Source organism: Pristiophorus japonicus, chromosome 4 (assembly GCF_044704955.1).
Source record: "Pristiophorus japonicus isolate sPriJap1 chromosome 4, sPriJap1.hap1, whole genome shotgun sequence".
Lineage (NCBI taxonomy): Eukaryota > Metazoa > Chordata > Chondrichthyes > Pristiophoridae > Pristiophorus > Pristiophorus japonicus.
In genome coordinates, this window is record NC_091980.1 from 206666912 (window position 1) to 206680106 (window position 13195).

The following is a 13195-nucleotide window of genomic DNA, read 5'->3' on the forward strand; positions in this document are numbered from 1 at the left end:
GATCGGTACCTATGGACTGGAGGGTAGCTAATGTAGCTTTAAAAAAGGAGGGAGAGAGAAAACGGGTAATTATAGATCGGTTAGCCTGGCATCAGTAGTGGGGAAAATGTTGAGATCAATTATTAAAGATGAAATAGCAGCGCATTTGGAAAGCAGTGACAGGATCAGTCCAAGTCAACATGGATTTATGAAAGGGAAATCATGCTTGACAAATTATCTGGAATTTTTAGAGGATGTAACTAGTAGAGTGGACAAGGGAGAACCAGTGGATGTGGTGCATTTGGACTTTCAAAAGGCTTTTGACAAGCTCCCACACAAGAGATTGGTGTGCAAAATTAAAGCACATGGCATTGGGGGTCATGTACTGATGTGGATAGAGAACTGGTTGGCAGACAGGAAGCAGAGAGTCGGGATAAATGGGTCCTTTTCAGAATGGTAGGCAGTGACTTGTGGGGTACCGCAGGGCTCAGTGCTGGGATCCCAGCTATTTACAATATGCATTAAAGATTTGGATCAAGGAATTGAGTGTAATATCTCCAAGTTTGCAGATGATACTGAACTGGGTAGCAGTGTGAGCTGTGAGGAGGATGCTAAGAGGCTGCAGGGTGACTTGGACAGGTTAGATGAGTGGGCAAATGCATGGCAGATGCAGTATATTGTGGATAAATGTGACGTTATCCACTTTGGGGGCAAAAACACGAGGACAGAATATTATCTGAATGGTGGCAGGTTAGGAAAAGGGGAGGTGCAATGAGACCTGGGTGTCATGGTACACCAGTCATTGAAAGTTGGCATGCAGGTACAGCAGGCAGTGAAGAAGGCAAATGGTATGTTGGCCTTCATAGCTAGGGGTTTTGAGTATAGGAGCAGGGAGCTCTAACTGCAGTTGTACAGGGCCTTGTTGAGGCATCACCTGGAAAATTATTTTCAGCTTTGGTCTCCTAATCTGAGGAAGGACGTTCTTGCTACTGAGGGAGTGCAGCAAAGGTTCACCAGGCTGATTACCGGGATGGCTGGACTGACATATAAGGAGAGGCTGGATCAACTAGGCCTTTATTCACTGGAGTTTAGAAGGATGAGAGGGGATCTTATAGAAACTTATAAAATTCTGACGGGACCGGACAGGTTAGATGCAGGAAGAATGTTCCCGATGTTGGGGAAGTCCAGAACCAGGGGACACAGTATAAGGATAAGGGGTAAGCCATTTAGGACCGAGATGAGGAGAAACTTCTTCACTCAGAGAGTTGTTAACCTGTGGAATTCCCTACCGCAGAGAGTTGTTGATGCCAGTTAATTGGATATATTCAAGAGGGAGTTAGATATGGCCCTTACGGCTAAAGGGATCAAGGGGTATGAAGAGAAAGCAGGAAAGGGGCACTGAGGTGAATGATCAGCCATGATCTTATTGAATGGTGGTGCAGGCTCGAAGGGCCGAATGGCCTACTCCCGCACCTATTTTCTATGTTTCGATGTTTCTCGTTTGTTGTGTGCCACTTTCCTCTGCAAAGATGAAAATAAAAATTTTTTAGAGAGGGTGTCTTTCTGCTGGGTGGGACATATACAGATGGTCACATTTACAATTGCAATTCCATTGAAAAATGAAAATATTACTTGCACTAACTACTTGACCAAGGTCCTGCCATTTCTTATTACACTGGCCTCCAGACCTCGGGGTGGTTACCATTGCACAGTAATCGTGTGCAAGTAGGTTCCACCATTTCTTCATTCTTTGGGCGGAACTTTTATGTGACCTCTGCTGGTGTCCAGTTCCTGCCATCTGCCCTCAATCACAGTAACTAGTGCTTCCACTTCATCCTGTAAGAAATTCTTGGTCCTTGAGCCGCGTTGCATATTGTATTGCAGCTCTGATTTTTCCAATGATAATTAAAATTCTCACACAGCACTCAAAGTTCTCACACTCACACAACTGCTCTTTAAAAATGGCCAATTGCAGACCGGGAGCTGTACTGGGCATGCGTGCCCATAGGAATCACGACGCAGACATTAGGCTCTGCCCCCTCAAGGCTACAGGACAGGTTGCGCGGTGCAAAATTCAAAAAATGGAATGGGGAAACTTGGCACATTTATTTTTGGAGCAGTTGTGGCCTAGAAAAACGGGCGCAACTTTGGCAATATGTCAAAAAATGGCTTTGGGCAATATTGAGCCTATAATGTTTTGCTTGACATAATCAGGTCTTGATTCATTATGAGAAATCTATTTTGTCAACTAGTTAAGTTGTATTGAGTCAAATTTGAATACATTTGCATATCTCCAGTTTCACTTATGATGTTAACTCACACAAATCCACCGACATAAATAATGCGTTGGAGGGGAGGAGGGAATGATCCATAGCCATTTCGCAATTTTCACAACTGCAGCTCTTAACAATAAAAACCGAGCAGCTAAGATTTACCTGTGAAATATGCCATGAAACAATTGTATCATCAATAAGTTATTCTGCATTAGCATCCACAGAAACTGGACCAATTAGAGCGGGAAGTATCATCCGACAATTTTTCACTATAAAAGTACATTTTTCCTGCTGAAATTTTCAGACACTTCAGCTGATAATATTTGGTATTATTCCTTTGGAGATATTTCTAAAGTCATGCAGACAGCATGTATATATTTAGCCATACCAATTCTTTACTCTGTAATGGACCATTTCCAGGAATGTGCAGAATTGAATTTGCCTACAGGAGACACAACTATTTTAAAAGTAACTTTCAATTAAGTGCCCCCTTTTTTTTTTGAGGGCACCAAAAACCATAAATTAACAATTGAACTTTAAGGAAACTTTTGTCGAATCAAATCAAATTACAATTCTGTTCCCTGTTGTCTACAGGAGACACAATACTGGCTACCAGGGTTATCAACGATCAATTCAGTGGGTATCATTTATTTCCTGTTGACTCAGGCCAGGATAAGTAATCAATGTGATGTCTTACTTACTAATCGAAAATAGACAAATGGCAAACTTACATTGAGCCAACCAACATTGCCATTTTCTTGCCCAGCTGTACACGGCTTTTTCACAAGATAAGAGGAGCAAGTGTTTTGTCAGACCATTTGATAATCACATTAAACAGTTCCAACTGGGTTTTGGAGGTACATAGAAAGAATTAAATTGCCTCCTATCAACATAACTTAATTTTTTTCCGTGGAGCTTTAATTGGCAAATTAAATCGCACAAACTATGTTCAGGAATCTAACATAAGAATTGAGCGCAAGCCACAACTGCTTGCCATACATGATAGCATACAAGGCCGAGCATTTTACTTCTATGAACTAGGTTACCGACTTATTTGCCAGAGGAAATAGTTTCTCCCGACTTGCTCTATCAAATCCCTCATAATGTTGAATCCCTCTATTGGGCCCAAGTTTGCCCCTCCGGTTAAAACGGCACAACTACCTGAGGTGCTGTAAAGTCCTGTCCCCTCAGTACAGATTCACACGAGGCATGTAGTGAAGTCAAGGTCACTCTGGACCTGCACCTTTATTTCACAGCTCTGGAATGCTGCACTTGCCTGAGACCTGTCCTTAAATACCTGTCTCTTGCATGTGCACCCCTGGTGGTAAGGTATGCTGGTGGTTACAGGTCATATCTTATTGCAGTCATGTATAGCATGTTAGGATACAGTTATATATGATAATGTAAGATACATGACATCACCCTCCCCCAAGGTCTTATTGTCTTTATAGGTTCAGTCTCTCAGGTGGTCTACGCTCTCGCGTGGAGCGTCTGAGTTGTGGTTCAGTTGTTTGCCTTGGTGTCTGTTTTTCTTTGGGTGTGGTTGCTGGTATCTCGCCTGGGCTGTCTGTTTCGATTGGTGTGATTATTGTTGACTCGCCTGGGCTGTCTGTTGCGATTGCCCTTTCCTCAGGTTGTTCCCTCTGTCTGTCCACCAGGTGTGGTGCGAGTTCCACATTGTAGTCTGCCTCTGGTTCCGCAGTGTTGTTGGTAAATCTGCTTTTGACTTGGTCTACATGCCTCCGGCAGGTTTTGCCATTGTCCGTTTGAACTACCAGTAGCCCGTTTCCTTCCTTGCCCGTTACTGTCCCTGCAAGCCATTTGGGACCCCTGCCATAGTTTAGTACAAACACTTTGTCCCCAATCTCATTCCATCTCCCCCTCGAATTTCTGTCATGGTACTCAGTCAGCTTACGGCGCTTTGCCTCAACGATTTCGTGCATGTCTGGGAGGATTAATGAGAGCCTTGATTTTAAAGTCCTTTTCATCAACAGTTGCGCGGGGGGGATCCCAGTCAGTGAGTGCAGACGAGATCTGTATGCCAGCAGCAGTCGCGACAGGCGACCTTGCAGCGTGGGACCTTGGATTTTAAGCATGCCTCGTTTAATGATTTGCACTGCTCCCTCCGCCTGGCCATTGGAGGCTGGCTTGAATGGTACTATCTTGATGTGATTTATGCCGTGGTCAATTATAAAGTCTTGGAATTCTGCGCTGGTGAAGCACGGACCATTGTCACTGACCAATATGTCAGGGATTCCGTGCATTGCAAACATGGTTGCGAGGCTCTCCACAGTGGTGGAGGTTGTGCTCGAGTTTAAAATGGTGCATTCGATCCACTTTGAAAATGCATCTACAACTACGAGGAACATTTTGCCCATGAATGGGCCCGCATACCTACGTGCACCCGCGACCACAGTTTGGTAGGCCAGGGCTGAGTTGGGCACAAATGGTGCACCTTCGGAGGCTATGGCCTCCATGAGAACGATCCCCAGGTGCTCGCGGTGGAGCTCCCGGACAAATGCCTCTCTGCCTCGCAGAGGCATGACTACTCGGCTGCCCCACATCAGGCAGTCTGCTTGTAGTGATAGCTCGTGCATGCGCCTGTGAAAGAGTTTTAATTCCTCAGGGCAGGCATCGCGAGCCTCTGCCCAGTCACTGGTTAGGACACATCTTTTTACTAAGGATAACGTGGGGTCGCTGGCCGTCCAGGCTCGGATTTGGCGAGCCATCATGGGCGAACCTGTGGACTCAAAGGCATTGATTGCCATCACTATCTCACAGTCCTGTTCGTCAGACCCTTCCGTGGTCGCCAGGGGTAGCCTGCTGAGCGCGTCGGCACAGTTGTCTGTGTCTGGTCTGTGCCTTATTGTGTAGTTGTGGGACGCCAGCATGAGTGCCCACCATTGAATTTGCGCTGAGGCGTTGGTGTTTATTGCCTTGCTCTCGGATAGGAGGGACGTGAGGAGCTTGTGGTCGGTTTCTAACGCGAACTTGGCCCCGAAAAGGTATTGGTGCATCTTTTTGACACCGTACACACACGCGAGCACCTCCTTCTCTACCATTCCGTACCCGCGCTCCGCCCGCGAAAGTGACCTGGAGGCATAAGCTATGGGTTGTAATTTGCCCGCACTATTGACATGTTGCAAAACGCACCCGACCCCATACGCTGACGCATCGCATGTGATAACTAGTTTTTTACCTGGGTCAAAGAAAGTCAAAACACTGTTGGAACACAGAAGGTTGCGTGCCTTATTGAAGGCGCGTTCCTGGGCGTTCCTCCAAAACGAATCACACTCCTTCCTGAGTAGCACGTGGAGAGGCTCCAGCAGCGTGCTTAAGTTCTGCATAAAGTTCCCAAAGTAATTGAGTAGCCCGAGAAAGGCGCGCAGTTCTGAGACATTCCGGGGCCTGGGTGCCAGGCGAATGGCTTCTGTTTTGGACTCTGTTGGGCGGATTCCATCAGCGGCAATCCTTCTGCCCAAAAATTCAACCTCGGGTGCGAGAAACAGGCACTTGGATTTCTTGACTCGTAGACCTATCCAATCCAACCGCTTTAGTACTTCCTCCAAATTACGGAGATGGGAATCGGGGTCCCTGCCCGTGATAAGTATGTCATCTTGAAATACAACCGTCCCCGGGATGGACTTGAGCAGACCATCCATGTTGCGCTGGAATATGGCAGCTGCTGACCTGATGCCGAATGGGCATCGATTGTACATGAAAAGGCCTCGATGTGTGTTGATGATGGTGAGTAGCTTGGATTCCTCGGTCAATTCTTGCGTCATATACGCAGATGTGAGGTCGAATTTTGAGAAAAGTTTACCTCCAGCCAATGTGGCAAATAAGTCCTCCGCTCTGGGCAGCAGGTACTTGTCCTGTAGGGAGACTCTGTTTATGGGAGATTTGTAGTCCCCACAGATTCGTACGGATCCATCAGGCTTCATGACTGGGACGATGGGACTTGCCCAGTCGCTAAATTCCACAGGTGATATAATGCCTTCCCGCAGAAGCCTGTCTAGTTCATGTTCAATCTTTTCCCTCATCACATAGGGTACAGCTCTGGGCTTGTGATGGACCGGTCTAGCATCCTGTGTGATGTAGATTTTGACTTTGGCCCCTTTGAAAGTGCCCACACCTGGCTGAAAGAGATGTTCAAATCGCTTTATAACTGTTGAGCAGGAGGTCCGTTCCTCTAATGACATGGCATGGACATCATCCCATTTCCAGTTTAGTTTTGCCAGCCAGCTTCTCCCCAGCAGTGCTGGGGGGTCTCTGGGGACAATCCACAGGGGAAGTCGGTTCACTGTCCCTTTGTGTGTGACAGAGAGCATGGCGCTGCCGAGGACTGGTACAATTTCTTTGGTATAGGTCCTTAGTGTGGTGTCGACCCTTTGGTCTGTCTCTTTTATGCGGCCACAGTTGTTCAAATTGTTGAGCGCCCATGAGAGATTGACTCGCTCCCGTATCCAGCTCCATGTTGACAGATATCCCGTTGAGTAGGACCCTCATCATTATAGGAGGCGTCCTGTTTTGGAGCAGCGGCCATTGATCGTGTTGACCTGCTGCACATCGGTGTCCCGGGTACTGTCCCCACCATCTTCTGGTCCGCTTTCCGACCCATCCAATTCGTATACCAGCCAAGCTGCCATTTTTTTGCACATGCGGGCCAAATGCCCTGTATATTCACAATTTCTGCAAACAGCCTGCTGAAATCGACATCCCCTTGACGAGTGCCCACCCCCACACCTCCAGCACAGACCTGTTCCATTGTTCAAAATGTTCCCAAAGTATGAGCTGCGTCTGGCTGATCTCTCTTGAGCTTCTCTCAGTTTGTTGTTGATTGCTCGCATTGTGGGTTGATGAGGTGTGAACGGCCGTTCCTGTGCCCCTTGATGGCTTCTGCCTGCTGTCGAGAGCCTGTTCTCCCGGTTTTGTCTGTGTGTGGGGGTAGCAGCTCGTTTAATGCTGTGAACTTCTTGTTCCGATATTTTGTTAGTTGTTGTACCTGCATTGTAAATCAACCTTGTTTCTTCTTGCCCTACCAAGAATGTCTGTGCAACCAGTGCTGCTTCCTCTAAGGTCAGATTCTTGGTCTCTATGAGCTTTTGGAATATGCCTGCATGGCCTATTCCTTCAATGAAAAAGTCTCTCAGCATTTCTCTCCTCAGTTCATCGGAGAACTCACTTAAACTAGCCAACCTCCGAAGTTCCGCCACGAAGTCGGGTATGCTCTGGCCCACACAGCGTCTGTAGTTGTAGAACCTGTGTCTGGCCATGTATAGGCTGCTCGCTGGCTTCAGGTGGTTTCTTACCAGTGTGCTCAATTTTTCAAACGACTTGCTTGCTGGTTTCTCGGGTGCCAATAGATCCTTCATTAAAGCATATGTTTTCGAGCCACAGCTGGTCAAGAGATGGGCTCATCTCTTGTCTGCCTTATCGTCGCCTAACCAGTCTTTGGTTACAAAGCTTTGCTGGAGCCTTTCTATAAAGCCCTCCTAATTGTCTCACGCATTGTACTTTTCATCTGATCCATTGTTCGCCATTCTGTGGATTCTGTAATCCCATCCTCGTCACCACTGTAAAGTCCTGTCCCCTCAGTACAGATTCACACGAGGCATGTAGTGAAGTCAAGGTCACTCTGGACCTGCACCTTTATTTCACAGCTTTGAAATGCTGCACTTGCCTGAGACCTGTCCTTATATACCTGTCTCTTGCAAGTGCACCCCTGGTGGTAAGGTATGCTGGTGGTTACAGGTCATATCTTATTACAATCATGTATAGCATGTTAGGATACAGTTATATATAATAATGTAAGATACATGACAGGTGCGGCGACTTTGTCGAGGAAAAACGGAGCCGAAAACTTACCTCGGTATTCTCCCCGCTCCTTGGAACGTCGTAGGCCTTGGCGTGGCACAGCACAAGCAGTGGGGGGGCGAAGCCAGAGTGTGAGCACAGGTGCAGTAGCTCCTCACCCCCAGAATCTCTGTGCGTGTGCTGCAGGCTGTGTGGGAGGGGCCCGAAGCACACCGCCGCTAGCCCTGGCCGAATGGGCTCCCTCCCTCCAGAGTGTGGAGAGCTTGCTATCGACTCTGTGCAACAGTACCCAGCTTTGCTGAAGGTTGGATTTCTATTTTTTTAATTTGTCTTGATTGATTGATTGATTGATTGATTATGTCGTCCTAAATTCTTGTTTGATTTACATTCAAGTTTACTTCTTCTTCTTTCAAAAGGAATTCTGTAAAATAGTTTGGCTGAAACTCTTATTTACAGGACTTGCTATAATGTATTTGCTAGTTTACCAATCCATTTTTATTCTAGTTGTTTGGTGCTTTGTAAGTCTTGGTGCTAGGTGCAGGTTCTCTCTGTTATGTATTTAAACCTTTGTAACTTGCATTACACCTGACCACCAGAGGGCCTATCTGTTGGAGTCCTAAGGGATCTCAGCATCCCTTGGGAGCACAGCATATAAGCAGACCACCCACAAGGTACCTGCACTCTGGAACCTAAATAAAGGAGCTAAGGTCACACTTGCTCATTACACACAGTACTCAGTCTCACCATTTATTATGAGTGTAACAGTTGGCGACGAGGTAATGAACAACCGCGTGAAAATACAAAGAACAGTCGGCATCCTGGAGAAGTTCTCAGAAGGGGATGATTGGGAGGCCTTCGTGGAGAGACTCGACCAATACTTTGTGGCCAATGAGCTGGAAGGGGACGAGAACACGGCCAAACGAAGGGCGATCCTCCGAAATGTCTGTGGGGCAGCAACCTATGGCCTCATGAAGAATCTCCTGGCCCCGGCAAAACCAACAGAAATCCTATGAATAATTGTGTACACTGGTCTGGGAGCTCCTAAATCTGAAGGAAAGCGTTTTGATGCCGAGATATCGGTTCTACACGTGTCAACGATGGGAGGGCCAGGAAGTGTCGAGCTACATCGCCGAACTAAGGCGCCTTGCAGGACATTGTGAGTTTGAGGGATTCCTAGAACAAATGCTCAGAGACTTTTTTGTACTGGGCATCGAACATGAGATATTCCTTTGCAAACTGCTGACTGTACAAACTCCGAATCTGAGTAAAGCCCAGGCATTTTTGTCCACCAACGGCAACACTAAGCAGATTTCGCAGAACAAAGAAGTTTCGGCCAGTACTGTGCATAAAGTTTTGAGCAGAAATATACATGGCAGAACATACACGCCGGCTGCTGTGGCCCGACTTCAATTGAACCGGAGTCCACCATCATCTGTTAATGCGAGGCAGTTAACACCCTGTTGGCGCTGCCGAGGTGATCATCGGCATCATCAATGCCGCTTTAGGCATTGCCGCTTTATGCTTGCAATGGTTGCAGAACGATGGGACACTTCCAACGAATGTGCAGGCGAGCTGCAAACCCTGCAAACCACCATGTTGCAGAGGAAGATCGATCCACAGTGGATCAGACTGAGTTGGAAACTCGTACGGAGGAGGCAGAAGTGTACGGGGTACGCATGTTCACGACGAAATGCCCACCAATAATGTTGAAAGTTGAACTGAACGGCATTCCAGTATCTATGGAGCTGGACACAGGGGCAAGTCGGTCCATAATGAGTAAAAAGGCCTTCGACAGGCTGTGAGGAAAAAAGGCACACAGGCCCAAGCTGAGCCCCATTCACACTAAACTAAGGACTTACACCAAGGAACTAATCCCTGTAATTGGCAGTGCAGAAGTCAAAGTCTCCTATGATGGAGCAGTACACGAACTCCCGCTGTGGATTGTGCCAGTGGATGGCCCCACGTTGTTTGGCAGAAGCTGGTTGAGGAAAATCCGCTGGAACTGGGACAACATCTGAGCGCTTTCATCCGTCAACGATGACTCATGTACCCAGGTTCTAAGCAAGTTCCCATCATTATTCGAGCTAGGCATTGGAAGCTTCTTGGGGGCGAAAGTGCAGATCCATTTGATTCCCGGTACGCGACCCATCCACCAAAGGGCGGTACCGTACATGATGCGTGAAAAAGTGGAAATTGAGCTGGACAGGCTGCAATGTGAAGGCATCATCACGCCGGTTGAATTCAATGACTGGGCCAGCCCGACTGTTCTGGTACTCAAGGAGGACAGTACAGTTAGAATTTGTGGGGACTATAAGTAATGATTAACCATTTTTTGCTGCAGGACTAGTACCCGCTACCCAAGGCAGATGACCTATTTGCGACCCTGGCTGGTGGGAAGACGTTCGCCAAGCTGGACCCGATCTCGACCTACATGACGCAGAAGCTGGAGGAGTCTTCGAAAGGCCTCACCTGCATCAACACGCACAAAGATCTGTTTATGTACAACCGGTGCCCGTTCGGGATTCGGTCGGCCGTGGCGATCTTCCAGCAGAACAAGGAGAGCCTGCTAAAGTCAGTTCCTTGCACAGTGGTCTTCCAGGACAACATATTGGTTACAGGTCGGGACACTGTTGCGCACTTGAAGAATCTGAAAGAGGTTCTTAGTTGGTTGGATCGCATGGAGCTCAGGTTGAAACGCTCGAAGAGTGTTTTCCTGGCACAGGACATCGAATTCTTAAGAAGGAGAATCACAGCAGATGGCATCAGAACCACCGACGCCAAGACGGAGGCCATCAAGAACGTGCCGCGACCACAGAACGTGACGGAGCTGTGGTTGTTCCTGGGACTCCTTAACTATTTCGGTAATTTCTACCTGAGTTAAGTACCCTGCTAGAACCCCTACATGCGCTACTTTGCAAGGGTGCCGACTGGGTATGGGGGAATTCACAACAGGCTGCCTTTAAGAAAGCCAGATATTTATTGTGTTCGAACAAACTGCTTATCCTGTATAATCCATGTCAACGATTAGTGTTAGCTTGCGATTTTTAAGATACTACAAAAAAATCTAGTTGCTCCTAAAAAGAAACGGAGGAACTCCTGGGCAAACTTAGGCCCTTAAGGTCTCCCCTTAACCTTCTCTGCTCTAACGAGAACAATCCCAGCTTCTCCAATTCCTCCATATCACTGAAGTCTCTCAGCCTTGGTATCATAGAAACATAGAAACATAGAAATTAGGTGCAGGAGTAGGCCATTCGGCCCTTCGAGCCTGCACCGCCATTCAATGAGTTCATGGCTGAACAATCAACTTCAGTACCCCATTCCTGCTTTCTCGCCATACCCCTTGATCCCCCTAGTAGTAAGGACTACATCTAACTCCTTTTTGAATATATTTAGTGAATTGGCCTCAACAACTTTCTGTGGTAGAGAATTCCACAGGTTCACCACTCTCTGGGTGAAGAAGTTTCTCCTCATCTCGGTCCTAAATGGCTTACCCCTTATCCTTAGACTGTGACCCCTGGTTCTGGACTTCCCCAACATTGGGAACATTCTTCCTGCATCGAACCTGTCTAAACCCGTCAGAATTTTAATCATTTCTATGAGATCCCCTCTCATTCTTCTGAACTCCAGTGAATACAAGCCCAGTAGATCCAGCCTTTCTTGATATATCAGTCCCACCATCCCGGGAATCAGTCTGGTGAACCTTCGCTGCACTCCCTCAATAGCAAGAATGTCCTTCCTCAAGTTAGGAGACCAAAACTGTACACAATACTCCAGGTGTGGCCTCACCAAGGCCCTGTACAACTGTAGTAACACCTCCCTGCCCCTGTACTCAAATCCCCTCACTATGAAAGCCAACATGCCATTTGCTTTCTTAACTGCCTGCTGTACCTCATTCTCGTAAACCACCTTTGTATCTGATCCCGGGCCTTGACATCTTTCCAAAGATGTGGTGGCCAGGATTGTACACAATACTCCAGCTGAAGACTAACCAGAGATTTTAAATGTTTAGCATGACTTTGTTGTTTCTGCATTCTATATGCTTTATATTTTTTATTCATTCATTTGCCCTGCCACCTTCAAAGATTTGCATCCCTCAAAATAATACTATTTAGATTATCTGGGAGCAAAATTAGCTTTTGTAGCGCCCGTTGTTTGGGCGCTACAGGTGCCATTCATGTACCAAAATAGCATCCGTTGCGTGCATGCACACTTCTGCCGTGAATCGCACCTGATAGCATCTTAGTGAAGGCATTTGCACGCACGCAGCTAACATCCGCCAGAAGTATGCAGAGCAGGCAGATCATGTTGATTTAATGCAGCGCTGCAATCTTGGTGCTCCAAGCGCCAACCAGTTTAAGAATTCTTAAGAATTCACAGCTGAATACAAATAAAGCAGCAAAGACCTCCACCAGCGTTATTTAAAGGGATCATCAACTGCTTACTGGTTAGTTACTGGTTGATTTCTTCTGGCTGTTGCTACAATTCTACAAGTGTTTGGTGCTTTGTATAGTGTTTCAAGTTGCAAAAGACTACAGGGAGTGGTGTGGCAGGTGCAGTAGGACTTTTGCTGACTTGAGCGTTTCTGCACAAACCTGTTGCTCCTAGACATGAGCGCAGTAGTAGGCATTCTCCTTGGAATAATGCATGGCTTGGAGAACGAGCAGAGGCTATGCAGAGCAGGCCAAGCTACTAGAAGAGGGAGAAGGAAGAGGGGGAGATGGACTCTCAGCAGGAGGCCATATCTGCCCAAGTTGTTCAGGGAGCAATTCTCGAACCTAAACCTCAGCGAGGACCAATGTGTGAGACGTCTGCAATAAGGATGTCCTCACTGAAATCTGCTACAGGAGTACTGTGCAGATTTTGGCCTCCTTATCTGAGCTAGGACATATTTGTCTTTTAGGCAGTGCAGTAGATTGATCCCTGTGATGACACGGCTGTCCCTTGAGAGTTAAATAGATTGGGACTATACTCTCAATGGTTGGAAGAATGAGCAGTTATGATAGAGAATTCAAGCTCTGCAGCCTGGCTGCAGTTTTGTCGAAAACACAGACCACATTGCATTCAGTCATCAATCAAACTTGACATTTTAGGACCTTTGGTAGCGAGCCAATTAAAGGGTAACAGTA